This window comes from Arvicola amphibius, chromosome 5 (genome assembly GCF_903992535.2).
Source record: "Arvicola amphibius chromosome 5, mArvAmp1.2, whole genome shotgun sequence".
Taxonomy (NCBI): domain Eukaryota; kingdom Metazoa; phylum Chordata; class Mammalia; order Rodentia; family Cricetidae; genus Arvicola; species Arvicola amphibius.
Genome location: NC_052051.1, coordinates 80,645,922 through 80,669,418, shown reverse-complemented (window position 1 = coordinate 80,669,418; position 23,497 = coordinate 80,645,922).

The following is a 23,497-nucleotide window of genomic DNA, read 5'->3' as shown; positions in this document are numbered from 1 at the left end:
GCACCTCACTGACTGAGCTGATTCTGCAGGCCCCACATTAAGGTAATTTTGATGGAACAAATAAGTCTATGTTGCTTAAAGTCACATCGTTTTTACCCTCAGCTAATAAGGATATCCTATATTATTTCCTCAAAAATTTGCTTATTGAGTAGACTCTCATCTGTTCTGCAATTTCTAGCTATCTGTCTAAAATCTGATAAAGGGATTTTTTTCATAGAAAGTCAAAGAGTCTCCACAATGTACTGACTAATCTGTGTTTTCTCCAGGAATCAGACATGCAGGTTTTGTCAAGTTCCCATATGTGGCTGATCTGTTTCTGGCATCTTCATTCTGTTCCATGAAGATATGTAACACCACAGTAATTAAGACAGCATGCTTTTGCTGCATTGCTCTTTGAAGCGAAACAATACTGTGCTAATTGCTACTGCTTTGTGTATCTTAATTTCTAGAAAGCCGAGCCTCTTGTCTTAATTTCTAGAAAGGCGAGCCTCTTGTCTTTCGTTTTCACTCTTAGAAGCATCTTGGCTTTTCTTAGTCTTTTTTGTTTAAATGCCAATTTGAGACTTGACCTATACGTTCAGTGAAAAATTATATTGAGATTTTGATTAGTGGAGTCTCTTCTGTTGCTGTGAAAATAACCTGACAAAAGTGACTTAATGGAGATATAGTTTTTATTTGGCTTAACTGGTTATTTTAATTTGAGGTATAGTCCAAGTAACTCTTTTTTAAGATTTATTTTTATGTGTATAAATATTTTGTCTGAATATATGTTTATGCAACACATGAATGCTTGATTTCATGGAGGTCAGAAGACGGCCATGGGTTCTCCAGAACTAAAATTATGGGTCATTTTGACCTGCTGTATGGGTCCTGGAAACTGAATCCTCTGCAAAAGCAGTAAACGTTCTTCACTAATCAGCCATGACACCATTCCCACAGCTAACTCTTTAACGTTAAAATGAATTAGGTATTTTCTTAGCAGCTTAAATGCATAAAGATTTCCAGCTGATATATAACTAATATGTCTCCATTACTCTACCCCACTTGAATGTAAAGCTGTCTGTTGTCATGATCAACACCTAATGCCAGCATCTCTTGCTAAACGTTTGTGTGATTAGTGCACAGAGCATCTGTGGATACTTTCAGATGCTCTCCAGCTCAGAATGTGTTTCTGTGAACTTCATTTACTGTAAAATTTCCAAATTTTAAAAATAATCTTCATGATTTGATGTGAAGTTCTAGTCTCAGCACAAGAATGCTTAGATCATAATGATTAAAACCAAAACATTTTGTGTTTTATATGTTCCTTTGTTATGGCTCATGCTAATATTTTTTTTCCTCTGTAACAGAGTCTCATTCTCCAGACCATGATGGTCTGGAATTCATTCTGTAATCTCAAACTCACAGTAACCCCCCTGCCTCAGCTCCCTCAGTGGTTCGTTGTCATTTTTGCTGTTGTTGAGAATGATGGACCATGTCTTCAGATGTTAGATGCTTGGGGTTTGTTATCATGAAAGTTTCCTTCTTGAGATGGTTGAGTGGATGAAGACTCTGGTCTCCAAGTCTGACAGCCTGAGCTCAGTGCCCAGGGCCCACATGGTAAAAGGAGAGAGCTCATTCTTGACCACTGCCCTCTGCCCTTTGCACACACGCTGCCACCTGTGCACATACTGCCCCACATAGTAAAGAAATAAAAAATGTAGAATCTTCTCAGGAAGAGAAAATTTGATATAATTTTGTTCATCACTGATAATATTCTCTGTTATAAGTACTTGGAATGTGCCCTCATTTGTTTGTGTTTATTCCTGTTCCACATTTCAGTTTCTATGTCATATATTAAATTACATATTTATCAGACCTGAAGGATTCTTCATTATATTAGGTTTTTGGGTCATGGAGAACAGTTAGATACATGACATCTACAATGGATCTTAAATTGGCTTTCTAGAGCTTTTCTCTGGAAAATTTTCCTTCATCTTTTCCTGTGCTGATTTCCCTCCGGAGAGCGGTGTTTGCTTAGGTTGTGGTTCCCTACCACTCTAAAGCCTTTGCGCTTTCACCCCTGCCACTGATAGTACCCTCTCTGAGCTCACCTCCTTACAGTCCCAGGCGTAATGAAGTCTTCATTTCAATGCAGTAAGAGAGCATTTAACCTGTGTATTTGTATCATTTTTCTAGGGCCTCCACTAGGAAGTACCACACGCTGAGTGGCTCAAAGAAGTGGATATTTATTCTCCTGGTTCTGGGGCTCAGAATACAAAGTGTTGGCAGTGACATTGTCACTCTGGAGGTGCCAGGGAAGATCTTCTCCAGGTCTTTCTCGTAGCTCCTTAGAGACTTGGATTATGGTACCAGGTCTCCACCCTCATGTGCATGTGTGGCTCTGTCTCTTCATATGGCGCTCCTTTTGTTGTTGCTTTGAGAGGAAATCTCACGTAACCCAGGCTGCTGTCACACTCATTTGTAGCTGAGGCTGGTTTAGAGCTCCTTCATGATCCTTTTGCCTCCACCTTCCAAGTGTTGGGATTACAGTCACATGCCTATATAGCAGGGATGCCATTATTTTAATGAGGACAATAGTCCCTTGGATGAGGAGGTCCACTCATCCATGCTCCCACTCCCATCTGACCTTACCTGAATGACATTTTCAGTTGAACCTACTTCCAATAAGAACAAAGTCTGAAGTTCTGGGGTTGGATTTCAATAGAAGAATGAGGAACAGACACAGTCCAAGCTAGAATAAATTTACTTAAGCACCAGATACATCATTTATTTATTTATTTATTTATTTATTTATTTACTTTTAATTTTTTTAAATTAAAAGTTTCCACCTCCTCAACTCCTCCCATTTCCCTCTCCCTCCTCTCCATCCCCCTTCTCCTCCCTCTCCAGTCCAAAGAGCATTCAGGGTTCCCTGCCCTGTGGGAAGTCCAAGGTCCTCCCCCCTCCATCCAGGTCTAGGAAGGTGAGCATCCAAACAGACTAGGCTCCCACAAAGCCAGGACATGCAGTAGGATCAAATTGTATTTTTTTTTTGAGCCAGCTTCCTGCAGTACCCCTAGATAGAATATAAAGTCTTCCAAGGAAGACCTCTTCCTCCTCCTTCTCCTTCTCCTCCTCCTTCTTCCTCTCCTCTTCTTCTTCTCCTCCTTTTTTTTTGAGACAAGGTTTCTCTGTGTAGTCCTAGCTATCCTGGAACTTGCCCTGTAGATGAGGCTGGCGCAAACTCATAAGAAAGAAGATCTTTTTAATAATATAAAAACCTCAGTTCTTGGCTGGGTTGTGATGGTGCTTGTCTTTAATCCAAGCACTCAGAGGCAGAGGCAGGTGGATCTCTGTGAGTTTGAGGCCAGCTGGGTCTGCAGAGCTAGTTTCAGCATAGCTAGGGCTGCTACATAGAGAAACTCTGACTCAAAAACACCTAAAAAAAGCACAAAGCAACCTCCCCCAAAATCCCCTCAGTTCTTCACACATTGCCTGATATAAAGAAAAGGAAAAATGTTAATTATAGCTATTTTTAGGCAAGTCTTTGCTATCCCAGAGGCATTTGAATCCTTGATAGCTCAGAGGCATTTCCAGCCTCGATTTTTTAAACTTCCTTTATTATAGCTGTAATGATTGTTCTGTCTCTTTAAGAGACAAGCCATGCCCACTCCCTTCCTGCCTGCAGCCTCAGACCCCCACTTTCTCTTTTTCCTCTCCCCTCTTGGAGAGGCAGCCTCTCCCTCCCTTCCTCTCTCTCTCCCTCCCCCCTCTCTCCCTCTCCCCGTTTTCTTTCCCCTTCACAACCCACCTAATAAATGTCTAACTTTACTTTATCCGTCTCTCTCACCCGCCCGCTGCAGTCACATGGAGATCTGCCCCGTGGTCTCCTGTGCCGTCCCTGCTTGGGACTGGCTGCTTTCGGGACCCCGGCAGGTTGCAACAAACCCATCTGCATGGTATGTCTATCTGTCTGCCCTTTGCTCACCTGCGGCCCACATGACTAGCCGCTGGGGACGCCCAGGGACCAGCCACCTTTGGAGATCTGCTGTGTGGTCTGCCCGGGGCCCTGTCCGGGACTGGCTGCTCTCGGGACCCACTGCCCCCTGCCTACTGGGCAGCTGCAAATCCATTAAAATAGCGACCATTATCTTTGTCATTTGATTGCCTCAATATGAGAATATTTTTATTATTTTGACAAGTAGCTAATATTGGTTTAACTTAGTCCAATAAGACAGTGCAGAAAGGAAACAAAAGCAAGCATTTCTTGGTTGATCATGTCATTTAAAATTTGATTAAAAAATCTATGAAATTTCTAAGGTAAGTATATCTGAGGAGATGGCTCGGTGGGCAAAGTGCATGTTGCAAAAGCATGAAGACTTGAATTCAGGTCCATAGCATCCGCATGGAAGCTGAATGCTGCATAGCCTGCAACCCTAGTCTTGCAGAGGCGGAGACAGGTGGGTTCGGGTGCTCTCTGGCCAGTCAGTTTAGGTGATACTGCGAGCTTCAGATTTAGAGTATGATTTATGCCATTTCAATGAGTAAGATGGAGAGTGATAGAGAAAATATTAATGCCTGTTCTCCACAAGTACAGGCAAGAGAGAGAACACCTGCATGTATGTATACACACATATAAAACACGCACACCCTGCATATATTATACACACATATAAAACATGCACATCCTGCACATATTATACACACTTATAAAACACGCACATCCTACACATATTATACACAAATATAAAACACACACATCCCTCTCCCCTGCTTCCTTTCCTTGGGAAATTGATTTTCATTACATCTAGAGATTGACAAGAACATATTTAACCTCAACAGCTTCCATATTCAGTTACCTGCTTTAATTTGAATTTAGAAGTGATTGAACACAGGAGGTCATTAGATCCATGACTACACATTCTAATTTTGTGAATTCAGGTGCTTGGAAATGAGCTCACTGTAACCTTTGGCTATGATGGCAGCAGCATGCAGTCATCTCTTGTTCCTCTCCCCTTCAACCCTCCCTTCCTCCCCGCATTTAGGTAATCTTCCCTGTGCCCACTTAGAGTCTGAGTGGGACGGCAGCCTCCTACCCATGCTCAGTGCTAACTTTTTTAACCTTTGTGTTTTATAGCTCTTAAGAAACTCCAGTCACTGTGGCTTGAGTTGCTGTATCTGTCTGTATAGTCAGGAAAGTCATGGAAAATGTCTTACAGCACAGTATGGTAGCACTGATTCTCTGTAGACTCAGTGTGCACTGTGCAGAGTGAGTTAAGGAATTCATTGGTTTAATTCCACCACTATCCTAAGATTGGTTTTACTATCTTAAAATGAAAGAGTCAAAGCACGGATACTGTCAGCAACCTGTTCAAGGGCTGTGGCTACTAACTTGCAAAGGAAGAAACTTTGAATCGAATCCTCAAACTAGTAGGTCTGGGCTGTTTTACAAGCCTTCCATTATGATGTTAATTGCGTTTTTGACTTTTCTGGGGGGAAGTTTTACTTCCTTGAGGCACCCAAATTCGAAGTCTCTTCCCAGCAAGGAGTGGACATGGAACATGACTGTGGATTCACTGTCTGCCGAGTGAGCAAGCAAATTAAAACAAAACACTGAGGATGGCCTGTCCTCTGGAAGAGCCCCCTTGTATCCTGTAATTTTAACTCTATGAGCTCTCTTCTTACCAAAATCAATCTTTAAGTAATTATTTTCTTCACCATAGTTGCATGAACTACTTGTCCTCCCAACGCCTTCTTGCTCTGATGAAGTTTCTGCTGATGTCTGTCTAAGGATCAAAGCGCTCTCAGAACCAGCAGGGATTGGCCAGGCAATGACGTGAGGAGCTGAGCCGCTCAAGGCAGAGGGCAAAGTCTGTGCCTCAGGTGATAGGCAGTTCATATTTTTGAGGAGATGCCAGAGAGCCACACTGACAGAAGAAACAAAGTCCTCACCTCAAAGGGGATAAGAGATCATCTGTTCTGGAACAAAATATGAGTGACCATGGCCTGAAAACACAAAACTGGGTTACCCTAAATTTCATGTTCCCATGTGGTAACTGTTTCGTAAGGTTTTATAGTTGCAAAGCAAAAGAATCATAAATCAAGACACTTTTCGAATAGACTTGTGCACACATCAGGTAGGCAGGTTAGCAGTTCCTGCTGGAGTTTTCAGATGTTATCTGGCTCATAGTCATCTCTTGAGTTGGTCCATCCATACATTACATAAAGACTTATGCATTATTCACAGGAGCGTTAGGTCACACACAGAGGTGTGCAGTAATGGGTACTAAGAAATTTAAAGGTTGTCCAAGATAATTTGGCTCTGGACCTGCACAATATCAACCTCTCCACGTTGGTGAGTTCTAAACAGTTCCTGTAGAAAACTTAGTGGAATCTGAGTTTATTCCTGAGAACTTCTGTTCAGAGCAGCATATCTGGAGTTAAAGAAGGAGGGAGCAGGGAAGACCGAGAGGGACCAGGAATACATATACCTGCTGTGTGAGGACCATGGGCTTTATCTTAGGGCAGTGCTCTGTTTCTGTTATGTTTTTAAGTGAGACATTTGTTAACTGACACATCTTAAAGCTGGACTCAGTGGGGCACCATGGAAATCAGCTTTATTCTCTATTAACACGTCTTCTCTTCCTACAGAGTCATTTCTCCCTAAATTCTACACGAGCTCTTAGCTGGGCCACATTCTTTTTTGTTCCTTCTTATAGAGGTAAATGAATCTCTTTTTAAGGTTACAAAATACCTAGCTCAGGCAAACACTAAAAGTGTACACATTTCAACTGACTAAAATATTCTATCTTGGGCTTGGAGAAGTAGCTGAGTGGTTACTGCTTGCCTAGGATGCTGGCGGCCTTTCAGTCCGTCTGTAGCACCCCTAACTGTTCTCCTTCCTCTAAGTCTTTGCATCTCCTTTTGAGGAGGGGAGGGAGAGGCCATTTGTTTCTGCATACTGACTCTTGTCTCCTCTTTGCCCACTGAATGTTCTGGGGTGCAGGGGAGAGATGAGTAGGTCTCGTTCTTGGGAGATTGCTTTGATGCATTCACAGCCCCCTTATGGCCAGTAGGTCACCTCTGGCTGGGCATTGATGACTCTCCTGTACACAGTCAGTTCATGTTTAGTCTCTTTCTGGTGGGCTCACCTTCCACCCAAAGGGCCATTTTTGGATGAAATTATTCCCAAGGAAGCTTGGGGCTGTGAGGAAGCAGATTGCAGGAGGAGGCAGACGACTAGAATTCTCACCAAATTTCAATAAGGCACTGGTTTCCCGATACAGCCTCAAGTTATTCACTCTGCCATTATGCTGGCAAAACTCTGACGTTTAGATTTGTTTTTTTCAAGTCCCATTTCGCATTCTTCCACATTTCAAGGCTCAGTGAACAAGCTTAGAACGGTTTCCTGTAAAGCTGCCTTGGACACGGGCATGCCTGAGAACTCACCAACGGTTTCCTAGTCAGGCCTCCACTTGCAACCCAGAAACTAAGATGTGCAAGGTTTGACTTGGATTCTGCAGACTCAGTACCTGACTTTTATAGGGCTGATGTTGCTGGTATTCACTGTTCTTAATGAAACTCTAGGAGGAGCACTGTTTTAATATTCTCTTGCAAAGTGATGTGACCAGATGCCCTTATTTGCATAATCTTAATGAATACAGTCTCCAGTCTTATTACTTCCCCAGCTCCATACAAAATAATAATTTGTCATTATATTAAAAAGGTCAGACTGTCTTAAGATCTAACCTGGTTTAAGTTCCTTTGCTTTGGGCAGCATCAAGTTAGTGACTCAGCTCCTTCCTCAGTAGTCTCCAGGAAACATGGGACTCTTTCTTTTCTTTTTCTTCTTCTTTTTTTTTTTAATGAAAACTCAAACAGCTGTCAAGTGCTTGAATGCGGACCAAACATTTAAATATTCAGTGAAAATTTGGATGTGTTGTACAGAGCGCTCAGCAAAGCGGAAGGCTCTGTGACCACTTTCAAAATAACCCAAGCAAACAGCAATCAGGGATATATTCTTTGTCTCTGCATTTGTTCCCAGCTCCACAGAACTAATGCGAGCCCCCTTGCACATCGGGAGGGAAATGGACAGCACTTAGCCTGGTCTTTACTTTGATATGTGACTGTCAAGCTTGCAGATTGTGTGTCTGTGCAAGAAAATTGCCTCCCAGTGCACCGAAGATGGAATTTTAAAGAAATGTCTCTGCCGCCTTCCTTTTCTCTTCCCATTTACTCAGCAGTACGTGACTCTGCTGCTAAGCACCTGTGGGGAGAAAGGGATTGTTTATGATGGCCCCAGTGGGATGAGCCTGACCAAGGGAAAGTAGGCCGCACAGCGAAGAGGTGTTTCCAGCCCTTATTTAGCATGTGTTCATTAAGTATCTACTGGGCATAAAGGACATTAGAGAGGAGACTGCCTGCTAGAAGCTCCTAATCTGTCTGTGGTAAGAGGACACTCGGGCGCTGTGAGTTAAAGTTAGCATCTGCGGTGCTGGGGGGAGCCACAGTCTCTACTGTGGGTTTGAAAAAGACAAAACGACGAACAAGAAAAGGATAGATGCTACAGAGAGATAGACCTGGGCCAAGTGCAAGGTTATATATATTGCACACACACATATATGCAATAACATAGACTTATGTATATATACATACGCAAATATATATGTTTTGTATATATTTATATTATATATACAAAACATATATATTATTAAGAGAGAAAGAGGGAGGTTTGTGGGTCTCTCTGCCATGGCACACCAGTAGAGGTCAAGGGTTATCTTTGTGGAGCTGGTTCTCTCTATCTGCCTTTACATGGCATTTCAGGGCTTGAACTCAGCTTACTAGGCTTGCAGGGCAGTGCTTGGACCTGCTGAGCCATCTCACGCATCCCAAATATAAATTTCCTAAAGAGGTGACTAGAGGTAGGTTTGGACCACATTTCATAGGGGTGGGTTTTTTGTCGTGTTTTTTTGTTCAAACCAATGTGGGTGAGCACTTGCCAGGTGCATTGACAGAGGACATCGTTGTACTTGGTGAATAATTGCCCTCAGGTAACCTTTAAAATACAGTAGTCCAGATACTTGCAGGGATGTTTTTTAAAGACCCTGAGTAGATGTTTAAAAGTGCTGGCAAGTAGCTGGAGAGACAGCTCAACGATTGGGAGCAATTGCTATTCTTCTAGAGGACACAAGTTCAATTCCCAGCACCTGTCTCAGACATCTCCAGGGGGCTCTAATGACTCTGTCATCTGTGGGCACTTGCACAAATGTGATATACATACACATTCAGGCACACATGCACATAAACATAAACTAAAACAAATCTTTTTAAAAGTGCCGATAGTACTGAATTTATACATGTGTATATTATTCTCTACATGCATACGTGGCATACATAGATACCTGTGATAGCTCTTAGCTTACAGATTAGATGTAGTAAGAGGTTAGTACCATGAAAGAGAGAAATTTTTGGCTCTGCTTTCTCTCTCTCACAGAGTATCTCATTACGTCGTATTGTTGTTCTTATGAGGCTGGTGTAAGACGACGGACCCCTGTGTGGTCAGATGACGCAATGCGGTGGATGACAGAGTCGGTTACCTGGGCTTAGGCACTGTGATCCTATGGAGATCCGGTAACCGAGATGTTTATGTGGTCAGACAGGAGATAGGAAGGGAATGACTTTAGGCAGAGGAGAGCTGTGAGACAGGAGATAGGAAGGGAATGACTTTTGGCAGAGGAGAGGTGTGAGACAGGAGATAGGAAGGGAATGACTTTAGGAAGAGGAGAGCTGTGAGCTTACTGACTTACTTTCCTTGTCCACATGCTGCAAGATAAAACCACCTCATCTTTGGCCACATTTGAATTAGTCATGGTTTTCCAGAGTAGCAGGAAGGAGGAGAGGGGAGAGAGGAGAAAAGATGCAGTCAGGGAAAGAATAGAAGAAGATGAGGGAAGAATGATGGAGGAAGGGAGGGTGGGAGGGAAGGGGAGAGAGAGAGAGAGAGAGAGAGAGAGAGAGAGAGAGAGAGAGAGAGAGAGAGAAAAAAGAGGAAAGGAAAGCATAGAATGAATCTTTTTTCTTATTAAAATTTACTTATTATTTTATATCCTGGCTACAGTTTCTTCTCCCTCCTCTTTCTCGGTCCCTTTCCCCATCTCTCTTTACCAACCCCCAGTCCACTCTTCCCCCATTTCTATTTGGAAAAGAGCAGGTCTCCCATGACTATTGACAAATTATGGCATATCAAGTGTTACTAAGCATCACCACATGTATTAAGGCTAGGCAAGGTGAACCACTGTGAGGAGTGGGGTCCCGAAGATCAGTAAGAGAGTCAGACAGTCCCCATTCTTACTGTTAGGAGTCCCATAAGAGGACCAAGCTACACAACTGTAACATACATGCAGAATACCTGAGTTAGTCCCATGTAGGCTCCTTGGTTGTCAGTTCAGTTTCTATGAACCTCTATGAGTCCAGGTTAGTTGATTCTGTGCATTTTCTTGTGGTGTACGAACCTCCCTGGCTCCTACAATCCTTTCTCCCCCTCTTCTGCAGGATTCCCTGAGCTCCACCTAACGCTTGGCTGTGGGTCTCTGCATCTGTTTCCATCAGTTGTTGGACAAAATCTCTCTGATGACTACTGGGCTAGCCACCAATCTATGTGTATAGGTGGATAACATTAGGCATCATTACATTGACATTACTTTCTTCCAGTCATGTTTAGTTCTATCTTAGGTCTCTGGGTCATTCAGCCCATGGGTCCTGGTGCTCTGGGCAGTGGCAGGGGTGGGCTTATTCTCCTGGCATGGGTTTTAACCTAGACCAGTAATTGGTTGACCATTCCCTCAATCTCCCATCCACCCTTACCCCAGCACATACTATAGGTAAGACTGTAGGACAAAGGTTATGTAGCTGAGTTGGTTTCTCACTCCCTCCACTTGAAGTCTTTCCTGCTCACAGGAGATGGCTAGGCTATGAGCCCACTATTGCTAGGAGTCTTAGCTGGGATCATCCTTGTGGATTCCTGGGAGGTTCCCTTGTGATCAGTTTTCACCTGACCCTTGAGGAATTGGCTCACATGAGGGTAGAAGTCAAGTTCCTCTATCTGCAGGGGGGAAACACAGGAGATGCCACCCACTTTGGGTGGTGAGACACTGTTGATCTCTTTCTTACCTGGAACTTGCTCAGTAGGAGAGGCTGGCTGGCCTGCATGCCCCAGGGATCTTCCTGTCTTAGCCTCCTAGCACTGGGATTACAAATGTGGGTGTGCCACCACCCCCTGCTTTTTTTTATTTTTGTCTTTTATTGTGAATTCTGGGAATCAAACACAGACTGTCCTGCTTCCAGTGGGAGAATTGTACTGACTGACACATCTCCTCAGGCCCCTTTTATGTTATTTTCATACATATATGTCAATATAGTTTGTTTTAGTTTATCTTCTTTCTCAGTGCCCTCCCTGTCCAACACCCTTCCTATGCCCTCTTGCTGCTCCATTCCTCCTCCCAAGTACATTCCTTTCTGCTCTTTATGTCACATGTATTCTATGGTTACCTTCTTAGCTCTCTTCCCCTCTAAGATCTCATCCTCCCTACCCATGGTCCCCCATGTAGTTTCTTCTCTCTCTGTCTCTGTCTCTGTCTCTGTCTCTGTCTCTGTCTCTCTCTCTCTCACACACACATCACTCACACACACATCTAGATCTCACTCAGGAAGAAAACATGTTCTATTTTTATTTCTCTTCCATCCTCCCTCCGTCCCTCCCTACTCCCCCCCTACTCCCCCCATCACACACACACATCTAGATTTCACTCAGGAAGAAAACATGAACTATTTGTATTTCCCTCCCTCCCTCCCTCCTTCCCTCCCTCCCTCCTTCCCTCCCTCCTTCCCTCCCTCTCTTCCTCCTTTCCCCCTCCATCCCTCCCCACACACATCCAGATCTCATTCAAGAAGAAAACATGAACTATTTGTATTTCTGAGTCTCGCATATTTTGCCTAACCTAATGATTTCCAGTTCCACTCATTTTCCTACAAACGACATTTCATTTCACTTCACGGCTGAATAAAATTTCACTCTCTAAATGCACCACATTTCTTTATCCATTTGTTCCTGGACATCTAGGCTGATTCCACTTCCCAGCTATTGTGAACAGAGAAGCAACAAATGGATATATGAATCTCTGTGGCATGTTGAATTAGAGTTTAAGTATATATCCATGAATAATAAAGCTGGATCATGTTCTTTTTTCAGTTCTTTTGAGAACTCATACTAACTTCTAAAGTACTCAAGAAGTTTACACACCCAAAAGCAGACAATAAAGTTCTTTTCCAGCATCATCATCAACATTTGATGTCATTTACTTTCTTTATGATAACTGTTTGGCTTGGGGCCAGATGGAATCTGAAGGCTGTTTTAATTTGCATTTCCCTGATAACCAATGTTGTTGAATGCTTTTTGAAGTATGCGTTAGTCACTTATTCTTACTTTTGAGAATTGCCTATTTAGTTCATTAGCCCATCTATTGATTGGGTAATTTGAGATTTTGGATATTTACTTTATATGCTTCTTTGTGTCCAGTCTGAAGTACGTTTAACCAAGATTTACGCCCCCCCCCCCCAATTCTCTAGATTGTTTACTCTGGTGATTACTTTGTGCAGAAAAGTTTTAATTTAATGGAATCACATTTGTCAGATTTTTGGCATTATTTCGTGAGCTAATAAAAGTAATTTTCAAAAGTTCTCACTCGTTCTCTTTTTCTCAGGGTCTCAGGGATCACACACATCTCAGAAGCACCCTTACCCATTAAGCCATCTCGTCAACCTCAGTACTGCATTTCTGCCAGAACTGACCTTGCCTATTCAGGGTCTTCTGTGCCTTCACAGTAATTTTAGGATTGTTTGTTTTAGTTCTGTGGAAACCATCCTTGAAATTTTGATGGGAACGGCATCCCTTTTGGTAAACAGACATTTTTGCAATGCTAATCCTGTCAACCCAGGAGCATGGGAGGTCTTTCCATCTTCTACTGCCTTCCTCAATTTCTTTCCTCAGTGTTTTCAAGTTTTTATTATAGAGGTCACTTACCTCCTTAGATGTTCTATTTATTTTTTAAGCTGTTATAACTGGGGTTTCCTTCCTCTCAATTTCCTTTCTTGACAATCCATTGTGTGTGGAAAGAATTGTTTTTTTTTTTTTTTTTTTTTTTTTTTTTTTTTTTTTTTGTGTGTGTGTGTGTGTGTGTGTGTGTGTTGATTTCTCATTCTGCTGTACTTTTTGAAGAAAATACTTCATACATTTTAAATGCTTTCTAGTGGAGTTTTTAGGATCTTTTAAGCATAGGATCACATTATCTGCAAGTAGGGACAATTTTTCTTTCTTTCTTTCCTAGATGTATCTCTTTTACTTTTGTTCTTGTCCATTGCCTTAGTAAAGACCGTGAGCACTATACTGAATAGACCAGAGGGAGTTGGCAAACTTGTTTCACTCCTGATGTTAGAGACAAGGCTTTCAACTCTCCCACCACAAATAGTATGATGCTGGCTATAGATTTGCTGCATAGAGCCTTTATTAAGTTGGGATAAGTTCCTTCCATTTCTAGTTTGTTCAGTGCATTTATAATGAAGAAATGCTGAGCTTCGTTAAAGGCCTCTTCTTTATCTAGTGACTTTTCTGTCCTTAAGTCTATGTATATGCTGCATTACATTTTTTGATTTGTGTATCTTGAATTATCCTTGCACCTCTGGGATAAAATCAGCTTGATTGTGGTTCCTAATTTTAGGTATTTTTCTTAAAAATTTTTGCATCTGTGTTCATCAGGGAAGCAGGTTAGTAGTTCTTTTTGTTTTTGGTTGTATCTTTTTCTGGTTTTGGTGTTAGGCACTGCTGGCTTCATTGAATGAATATGGTATTTTCTTTCCTTCTGTGTGTTGTGGAGTATTGAGACGTATTAGTATTAGCTTTTTTTTTTTTTTAAATTTTGGTAAAAATTAACAGTGAATCCTTTCCTGGGCTTTTCTTTGTAGGAAACCTTTTCCTACTGTTATAATATTTTTAAAATACATTTTATTTATTCTTCTCTCATATGTTACAGCCCAACTCCAGTTTCCCCTCCATCCACTCCTCCGAAGCCCCCTCACTTCTGCTCTCCCTGAGATCCACTCTTCCTCCATTTTCCTTCAGAAAAGAGCAGTCCTCTTAGGGATATGAACTGAACACGGCATAACAATTTATAATAAGACTAGGCACAAACCCTCATATCAAGGATGGACAAGGCAGCCCAGTAAGAGGAAAAGGTCCCAAGAGCAGGCAAAAGAGTCAGAGACACCCACCCTACATACTCCCACCATTAGGAGCCCCAGAAGAACACTAGGCTACATAACCATAACATATTTTCATATATTCAGAGGACAGATGTCAGAACCATACTGTTTGAATCTTAATGCTTGTTTATATGTTCTTTATTTAATTTTGATAGGTCATACATATTTAGACTATATCCATTTATTATAGATTTCTAGTGTTTTTAAATATAAGTTTTAAAAATATTTCCTAAAGATGGTCTAGATTTCCCTGATATGTGTTGTAATATTCATTTCTGATTTCATTACCTTGGTCTTCTCTCTTTTTCTTTTGGTTGGTTTGGTTAGGGGATTTTTCAAACATGTTTGTCATTTCAAAGAACCATTTGATTCATACTGTCTCTACCTCATTAATTTCTGCACAGATCTTTCATTTTTCTTGCTTCCTAAAATAAAGTAAATTATTATCATAATTTTTTAAAGAGGAAACTGATTCTCAGAGAGGATAAGCATATTGCCCAATATGAGTGGATACCCAAGTGGAAACTCCAACAGTGGCTAAGCCCATTGCTTGGTAACATCTTCTAAGTGTTGTTGTACCAGATGCTAGGTACACAGTATCTTATGGAGGCTTTCAACCACTGAAGAAGAGATGTACTATTCTTTTTTTCCTAGTATATTATTTTATTTTATTTATTTTTTCCCTCATTTTTTTATTAAAGATTTCCATCTCCTCCCCTCCTCCCCCCCTTCCCTCCCCTTCCTCCCACCCATACCCCCACTCCCTCCCTCTCCAGGCCAAAGAGCCACCAGGGTTCCCTTCACTATGTTAAGTCCAAGGTCCTCCCAACTCCCCTTAAGTCCAGGAAGGTGAGCAACCAAACTGACAAGGCTCACAGTGAGCCCGTCCATGCTGTAAAGTCCAAGCCCATTGCCGTTGTCCTTGGTTTCTCAGTCCTCCTCCACTGTCAGCCACATTCAGAGAGTCTGGTTTGGTCGTATGTTCCATCAGTCCCATTCCAATTGGACTTGGTGGTCTCCCGTTAGTTCTATCCCACCGTCTCAATGGGTGAATGCACCCCTCAGGGTCCTGACATCCTTGCTCATGATCTCCCTCCTTTTGCTCCTCATCAGGACCTTGGGAGGTCAGTCCAGTGCTCCAATGTGGGGCTCTGTCATTTTCTCCATCCAACGCCAGGTGAAGGTTCTATGGTGATATGCAAGATATTCATGAGTATGGCAATAGGATAGAGGTGTACTATTCTTATCTTCATGCTAGGTCTAAGAAAAGAGAGGACTGGGACTCAGACACTTTGCTAGAGTCAGTCAGTTCATGCTGAGCAATGATTCAGGCCCAGTGGGCTTGCTTCCAAAGCTAATGTTCCATAAGGACCATGCTACTCTCCTTCTCACACTGCTGTGTTTTCCAGTCTCATTCTGTCTCTGATGTCCATATAGGCGACTCTTGGGCCAAATGCCGTATTTCCTTCACTTTTCGTACCCATTTAGCAGCGATAAAAGTTACATTTTTGTGACCATAACATCTACAGTCTAAACATTTTTGTCATTGTTTTTATTCTACTTTAACTTTTTTTAGTTATTAACATATATAACTGAATACTGTAACCTATTATTTATAAATTTTTACTTTTGGTTTATTTTTTTGCTTTTCCATGTTTTTGAAATTTTACTTCTTATTTTTGAGCATTTATTATTTACCTTTTTTTTTTTTTTGGTTTTTCAAGACAGGGTTTCTCTGTAGCTTTTGGAGCCTGTCCTGGAATTAGCTCTTGTAGACCAGGCTGGCTTTGAACTCACAGAGATTTGCCTGCCTCTGCCTCCTGAGAGAGCTGGGATTGAAGGAGTGCAAAACCACCACCTGGCCTATTATTTACCCTTTTACCTGTAGTGTAATTTTTTGTGGATTTTTTTTATGTTCTCCTCCATACATCTGCTCACTTTTTTTGTGTTTTTTTTTGGATTACCGATTAGCCCCACGTGGGCACCAATACGTCAGGGACCAGCCTGGACATAAACCATTTCTCGTACCAGAGTGGAGGTGTAAAATAAAATCACAACTCACACGACTATATCGGGAGGGAGTTTTCAAGGATCCTTTATAAAATCCTAAATTTACATCCTAAAAATCACCCATGTTTGTTATCCAAACAGCTTTTATATTAAAATATAAACTAAAAAAATTATTAACATTGTTTCCTAGGTAGTAAAAACAATGACTTAGGTCACATCCATAGCTATGCTTGTTTTCACATCTGTGCCTATGCTCATACTGTTATGTACAAAACCACCTCTTCCCTAGGTACCTCCTAAATTACAATAAAATAACAACATTAACATCCTGACCACTTGCTTAGGGTGGCATCAGGTTGCCTCACTATCAAAAGGCTAGACAACCACCTCTGTATGGTAGGTACAAATTTTGCCTTACAGGTCAGTCAAAATTCTAACTGCCATACAATGTAAAATATGGGCCTATATAATCTGGCCCCTACATTTCTCCTGCACCTCTTTCTTGCTTTACCACAAATCAAAGTGAATACCCAAACCATTTCAAACGTCTTCTTGAGAGGCCAAGAATGAAGCAGCTGGAAAGAGAAATTTTCCTTAGAAATTCTCAAGCTGGGCACACAGTAATGGCAGGAGGGAGGTAGAATCACATGACAATTATGCAATTCTTGACACTCATGTTTAAAACATAAAGTTGCCTTTATATGAAAATTCCTGGAACATAACTCTTTTTTCATTTTTGTCTATGGGCATAGTGGGTACAGTGCTGAAGAGATTCTCATTGGAGAAATGATGAGAAGGCAGAACTTCTCATTTGTTGCCTCTTTAGATTTTTAAAGATAGTTTTTAATTGCTTGAAAGTTTCACACATTATATAATAAGCTTTAGTCATTTATGGCCCCTTCCCCTCTTTCATCCTCGCTTCTTTACTGGAACTTTTCTACTCAAGCACCCTCTGATTTTCATGTCTCCTTTTATATATGGCCTATTTTACAACCCTTTGGAGATATAGTGGGGAAAATTTGACTTAGGATTATAGTGGCTAATTAGATCTCTTCATCTTTGAAATACTGTATCATTAGAAAAATATATAGTGTAGTCGGGGATTCCTATTTCAAGTTTATTGCTTGGACTGGATGTCATGCTAGATCTGTGGCTAAATCTCTTCGCTCATGCTCTGCCAACATCTCTGTTGGAGCTTGGAGTTAGGATCTGCATCTGGAAAAGGTTGAGTCTATGAGAAAGGTAGTCACCTTGCACCAGTTGAATATAGAGAATGAAGGAGAAAAAAATTCTTCAGTTCAAGGGTTGTATAGAACATTCACATCCCTCAAATGAGGCTGCGTGAAAGGTGCTTTGGAGGTTTGAATGGGAATGTCTCCCATAGGCTCAGGCATTTGAACACTTGGTTTACAAGTACTGGTGCTGTCTGGGGGTTTAGGCGGTATGGCCTTGATATAAGAAGTTTGCCACTGGAATAGGCTTAGAGAATTAAGTCTCACCTCACTCTAATTTTCTGCTTCATTTTTTTTTAGCAGATGAGAAAATGATCTGTCAGCTTCCTGCTTTGGCTATCACACCTTCTGGCTTCTATGCCTTCCTGGTATGATGGATACTTATCTGTCTGGAATGGTAAGCCAAAATAAACTTTCTATTTGTTAGGTTGCCTTTGGTTACTGAGTTTCATTACAGCGGCAGAAGAGTGACTAATACAGAAGACTGACTGTTCGTTACCATGTCCTGTGTTGTATGGTTCAAATCTCATCTGTGGAGAAGCCAGTGGAGTTGGGGTGGGCATTAGTGTCCGCCAAACATGCTGGAAAAGTGACTTATTAGTTGACAAAGACGCAGGGAGAGGGAGCACACAATTTTCATGAGAAAGTTTGATTTTGCTCTTTTTAGTCCATTTCCATGTCTGGACTTGACATTTCTAAAGTCAGCCTTTGATGGCAAACTCTGGCCTAAACTCTGCTGGTGGAAGGCTGTTCTGGCATATTTGTACACCATGTAAAATGTATTGCTATGATTGGTGTCATAAAAATTGAATGGCTGGTAACTAGAAAGAGGTTAAGTAGGACTTCCAGGGACAGAGAGGACTCTGGGAAGAAGAAAGGCAGAGTTGTCAGCGAGATGCAGAGGAAGCAGGATGGGCAGAATAGGGAGATGAGATAACCAGTCATGTGAAAATTGTAGGTGAATATAAATGGGTCAATTTAAGTTATAAGAGCTAGTGGGACAAACCTAAGCTAAGGCCAGGCTTTCACAAGTAATAAGAAGTCCCCATGCTATTATTTGGGAGCTGGCTGGTGTGTGTGAGAGAAACCACTACTATATATGGTGTTCAGTGTGTAGGTCCTGAGAAAGCGGTCTCTCAGGTAGGCTCAGTATGCAGGAGCATAGCTCTTTTAAGAGGCCCTGCTGTGCAGCTCAGCACTTCAGCATCCTGCACTGGCTACAAACACCTGCCACAGGCAGATGCAACAAACTCCCAGAGATGGGGCAGGAGTATCCAGCTCTGGAGCTGGTACTAGCTGGCATGAGGCTAGGTTCTCACAGAACTGAGGGGGACAGAGCCAGCTGCCATCATGCCAGGGGTTAAGTGGAACCATGTGGTGATAGAATAGCAGCTTAAGATTTGGGTCATGTAGTCCAAGAATGCTGCAGGTGCAGAGTGAAGCATTCCAGACCAAGGAAACCTTTAAATAGATACAGTGAAAATGGGTACAGACATTCATAGAAAAAATAGTTTAAAAATAATAGTCTTTAAAGAGAGAGTAAAGTAATAGAAAACAAAAAAAGTCACACAGAGATGGAAAATACACAGTGCATCTGGATCCTGTATGGTGTTTTCTTGACTTTGAATTTTTTTAATAAATGCTAATGTACAAAAGACAATAGCTGCTGTGAGACATTGGGTTATGAAAGCTGTTAAATTAAATCAACCTGTAAATTTTAAGAATATCTTAACTTCAGAGTGGAAGTCAAAAAAGTGTTGCATTGGCTCCTGTTCTAAGGCCATCCACCCAAAGGGGTCAGACTCTGGCCTCCAGGCAGGTCTGAGGATTCCTGCAGAGGGGTGCGGGCTCCTTCAGATTGTGCTACCAGGTTCGCTGTGTGGTATTCCATCCCGCCCTGCCCCCACCTTGGCCCTTTTGTCTGGGCTGCAACCCTGGGCTGCCTGGAATCCCTGATCCTGTGCCCTGACATTCCATCTGAACTGGTGAGTGAATGTGGACCCTGGGGCAACCTGCCCTGGAAGAGAGCACAGACCCCCTACCCCCACTTCCCTCTGCAGGCTTGGGTCTGTTTCTCCCGACCCTGTGTCTCCCAAGCTTTCCCTAGTGTTCTCAGGTGTCCTGCTCCTGTTCTAAGGCCATCTACTCAAAGGGGTCAGACTCTGGCCTCCAGGCAGGTCTGAGGATTCCTGAGGAGGGGTGCGGGCTCCTTCAGATTGTGCTGCCAGGTTCGCTGTGTGGTATTCCACCAGTTCAGTTCCACCTGAACTGGTGTCCTGCTCCTGTTCTAAGGCCATCCACCCAGAGGAGTCAGACTCTGGCCTCCAGGCAGGTCTGAGGATTCCTGCAAGGGAGTGCGGGCTTCTTCAGATTGTGACGCAAGGAATAGGTCCTCCTCTGGCACTGGGGAGATCCAACCAGTTTCAGTCACAGCAAAGATTGGTCTAGGACACCAAACGCCTCCGGGCTCCTTTTGAAGGAAGAGATGGGCAGGCGCCAATGCAGGAGCTCCTCCAACAACATGAAAGGCAATATGACATCACCACAATCCAGACATCCCAAAACAACAAGAATTGAACACCCTACCCCAGAAGATATAGAAGAAACCGACCTTAAACAGTACTTTATGAAAATAATAGAGGACCTTAAACAGGAGGTAAAAAACTGCCATAAAGAAATGGAGATGACAAACAAAAAAGTAGACGAAATAAATAAATCTCTCAAAGATACCCAAGAAAAACAAGAAAAACAAGAAAAAGCAATCAAACAGGTAAGGGAAACAGTACAAGACCTGATAAATGAAATGGAGGTATTGAAGAAAGCACAATCTGAGGGACGACTGGAAATGGAAACTCTGAGTAAACGAACAGAAACTTCAGAGACAAGTATTTCCAACCGAATACAAGAGATGGAAGAAAGAATCTCGGACTCTGAAGATAATATAGAGGAAATAAACTCACAGATTAAAGAACTAAACAAATCTAACAAATTCTTAACACAAAACATTCAGGAAATCTGGGACACCATGAAAAGACCAAACCTAAGAATAATTGGGATAGAAGAAGGAGAAGAATTACAACTCAAAGGCCCAGAAAACATATTCAACAAAATTATAGAAGAAAACTTCCCCAACCTAAAGAAGGATGTTCCTATGAAGGTACAAGAAGCCTACAGAACACCAAATAGACTGGATCAAAAGAAAGCATCCCCACGCCATATAATAATCAAAACACAAAACATACAGAATAAAGAACAGATATTAAGAGCTGCAAAGGAAAAAGGTCAAGTAACATATAAAGGGAAACCTATCAGAATTACACCTGATTTCTCAATGGAAACCATGAAAGCCAGAAGAGCTTGGATAGATGTGCTACAGACACTAAGGGAACATGGATGCAAGCCTAGACTACTATACCCAGCAAAGCTTTCATTCACCATTGATGGAGAAAACAAGATATTCCAGGACAAAAACAGATTTAAACAATACGCAGCCACAAATCCAGCCTTGCAGAAAGTAATAGAAGGAAAATCACAAACCAAGGAGTCCAACAACGCCCACAATAACTCAGGCATCTAGCGACCCTTCACCAGCACAACTAGAAGAAGGGAAACACACAAACTCTACTACTAAAAATGACTGAAGTTAACAACCACTGGTCATTAATATCACTTAATATCAATGGACTCAATTCACCTATAAAAAGGCACAGGCTAAGAGACTGGATACGAAAACAGAATCCAACATTTTGCTGTTTACAAGAAACACACCTCAACCACAAAGACAGGCACCTACTCAGAGTAAAGGGTTGGGAAAAGGTTTATCAAGCAAATGGCCCTAAGAAACAAGCGGGTGTGGCCATACTAATTTCCAACAAAGTTGACTTCAAACTAAAATCAATCAGAAGAGATGGAAAGGGACACTTTATACTCATAACAGGAAAAATCCATCAGAATGAAGTCTCAATCCTGAATATCTATGCCCCTAATAAAAAAGCTCCCACTTATGTAAAAGAAACACTTCTAGAACTCAAGGCAGCCATCAAACCACACACACTAATAGTTGGAGACTTCAACACTCCTCTCTCACCAATGGACAGGTCAATCAGACAGAAACCTAACAGAGAATTGAAAGACTTAATGGAGGTAATGAACCAAATGGACTTAACAGACATCTATAGAACATTCCACCCAAATAGAAAAGAATATACCTTCTTCTCTGCGGCTCATGGAACCTTTTCGAAAATTGACCATATACTTGGTAACAAAGCAAACTTCCACAGTTACAAAAAAATATTAGTAACCACCTGTGTCTTATCGGATCACCATGGATTAAAATTAGAATTCAACAACAATGCTACCCCCAGAAAGCCCACAAACTCATGGAAACTGAACAGTCAACTACTGACCCACACCTGGGTCAAGGAAGAAATAAAGAAAGAAATTAAAGTCTTTCTTGAATTTAATGAAAACAAAGACACAACATACTCAAACCTATGGGACACAATGAAAGCAGTGCTAAGAGAAAAGTTCATAGCACTAAGTGCCCACTTAAAGAAAATGGAGAAAGCACTCATTGGTTACTTAACAGCACACCTGAAAGCTCTGGAAAAAAAAGAAGCAGACTCACCTAGGAGAAGTAGAAGACTGGAAATAATCAAACTGAGGGCAGAAATCAACAAAATAGAAACACAGAAAACAATCCAAAGAATCAATGAAACAAGAAGCTGGTTCTTGGAGAAAATCAACAAGATTGACAAACCCTTAGCCAAACTAATCAAACGGCAGAGGGAGAACACGCAAATTAATAAGATCAGAAATGAAAAGGGGGACATAACCACAGACACAGAGGAAATTCAGAGAATCATTAGATCTTACTACAAAAGCCTGTATGCCACAAAATTGGAAATGTAAAAGAAATGGACAGTTTTTTAGATAAATACCATATACCAAAGTTAAACCAGGACCAGGTAAATGCTCTAAATCGTCCTGTTAGTCGCGAAGAATTAGAAACTGTTATCAGAAACCTCCCTACCAAAAAGAGCCCAGGACCAGATGGTTTCAATGCGGAATTCTACCAGAACTTCCAAGAAGACCTAATACCTATACTCCTTAAGGTATTTCATAATATAGAAACACAAGAGTCACTGCCAAATTCCTTCTATGAAGCTACAGTTACCCTGATACCTAAACCACACAAAGACTCAACCAAGAAAGAGAATTACAGGCCAATCTCACTCATGAACATTGACGCAAAAATTCTCAATAAAATACTGGCAAACCGAATCCAAGAACACATTAGAAAAATTATCCACTACGATCAAGTAGGCTTCATCCCAGAGATGCAGGGCTGGTTCAACATACGAAAATCTATCAATGTAATCCATCATATAAATAAACTGAAGGAAAAAAAACCATATGGTCATCTCATTAGATGCTGAAAAAGCATTTGACAAAATTCAGCACCCTTTTATGATAAAAGTTTTGGAGAGATTAGGGATACAAGGGTCATTCCTAAATATAATAAAAGCTATTTACAGCAAGCCGACAGCTAACATCAAATTAAACGGAGAGAAACTCAAGGCTATCCCACTAAATTCAGGAACACGACAAGGCTGTCCACTCTCTCCTTATCTCTTCAATATAGTGCTTGAAGTTCTAGCAATAGCAATAAGACAACATAAGGGAATCAAGGGGATTCAATTTGGAAAGGAAGAAGTTAAACTTTCATTATTTGCAGATGATATGATAGTATACATAAGCGACCCCAAAAACTCCACCAAAGAACTCCTACAGCTGATAAACTCCTTCAGTAACGTGGCAGGTTACAAGATCAACTCCAAAAAATCAGTCGCCCTCCTATACACAAAGGATAAGGAAGCAGAGAGGGAAATCAGAGAAGTATCACCTTTCACAATAGCCACAAATAGCATAAGATATCTGGGAGTATCTCTAACCAAGGA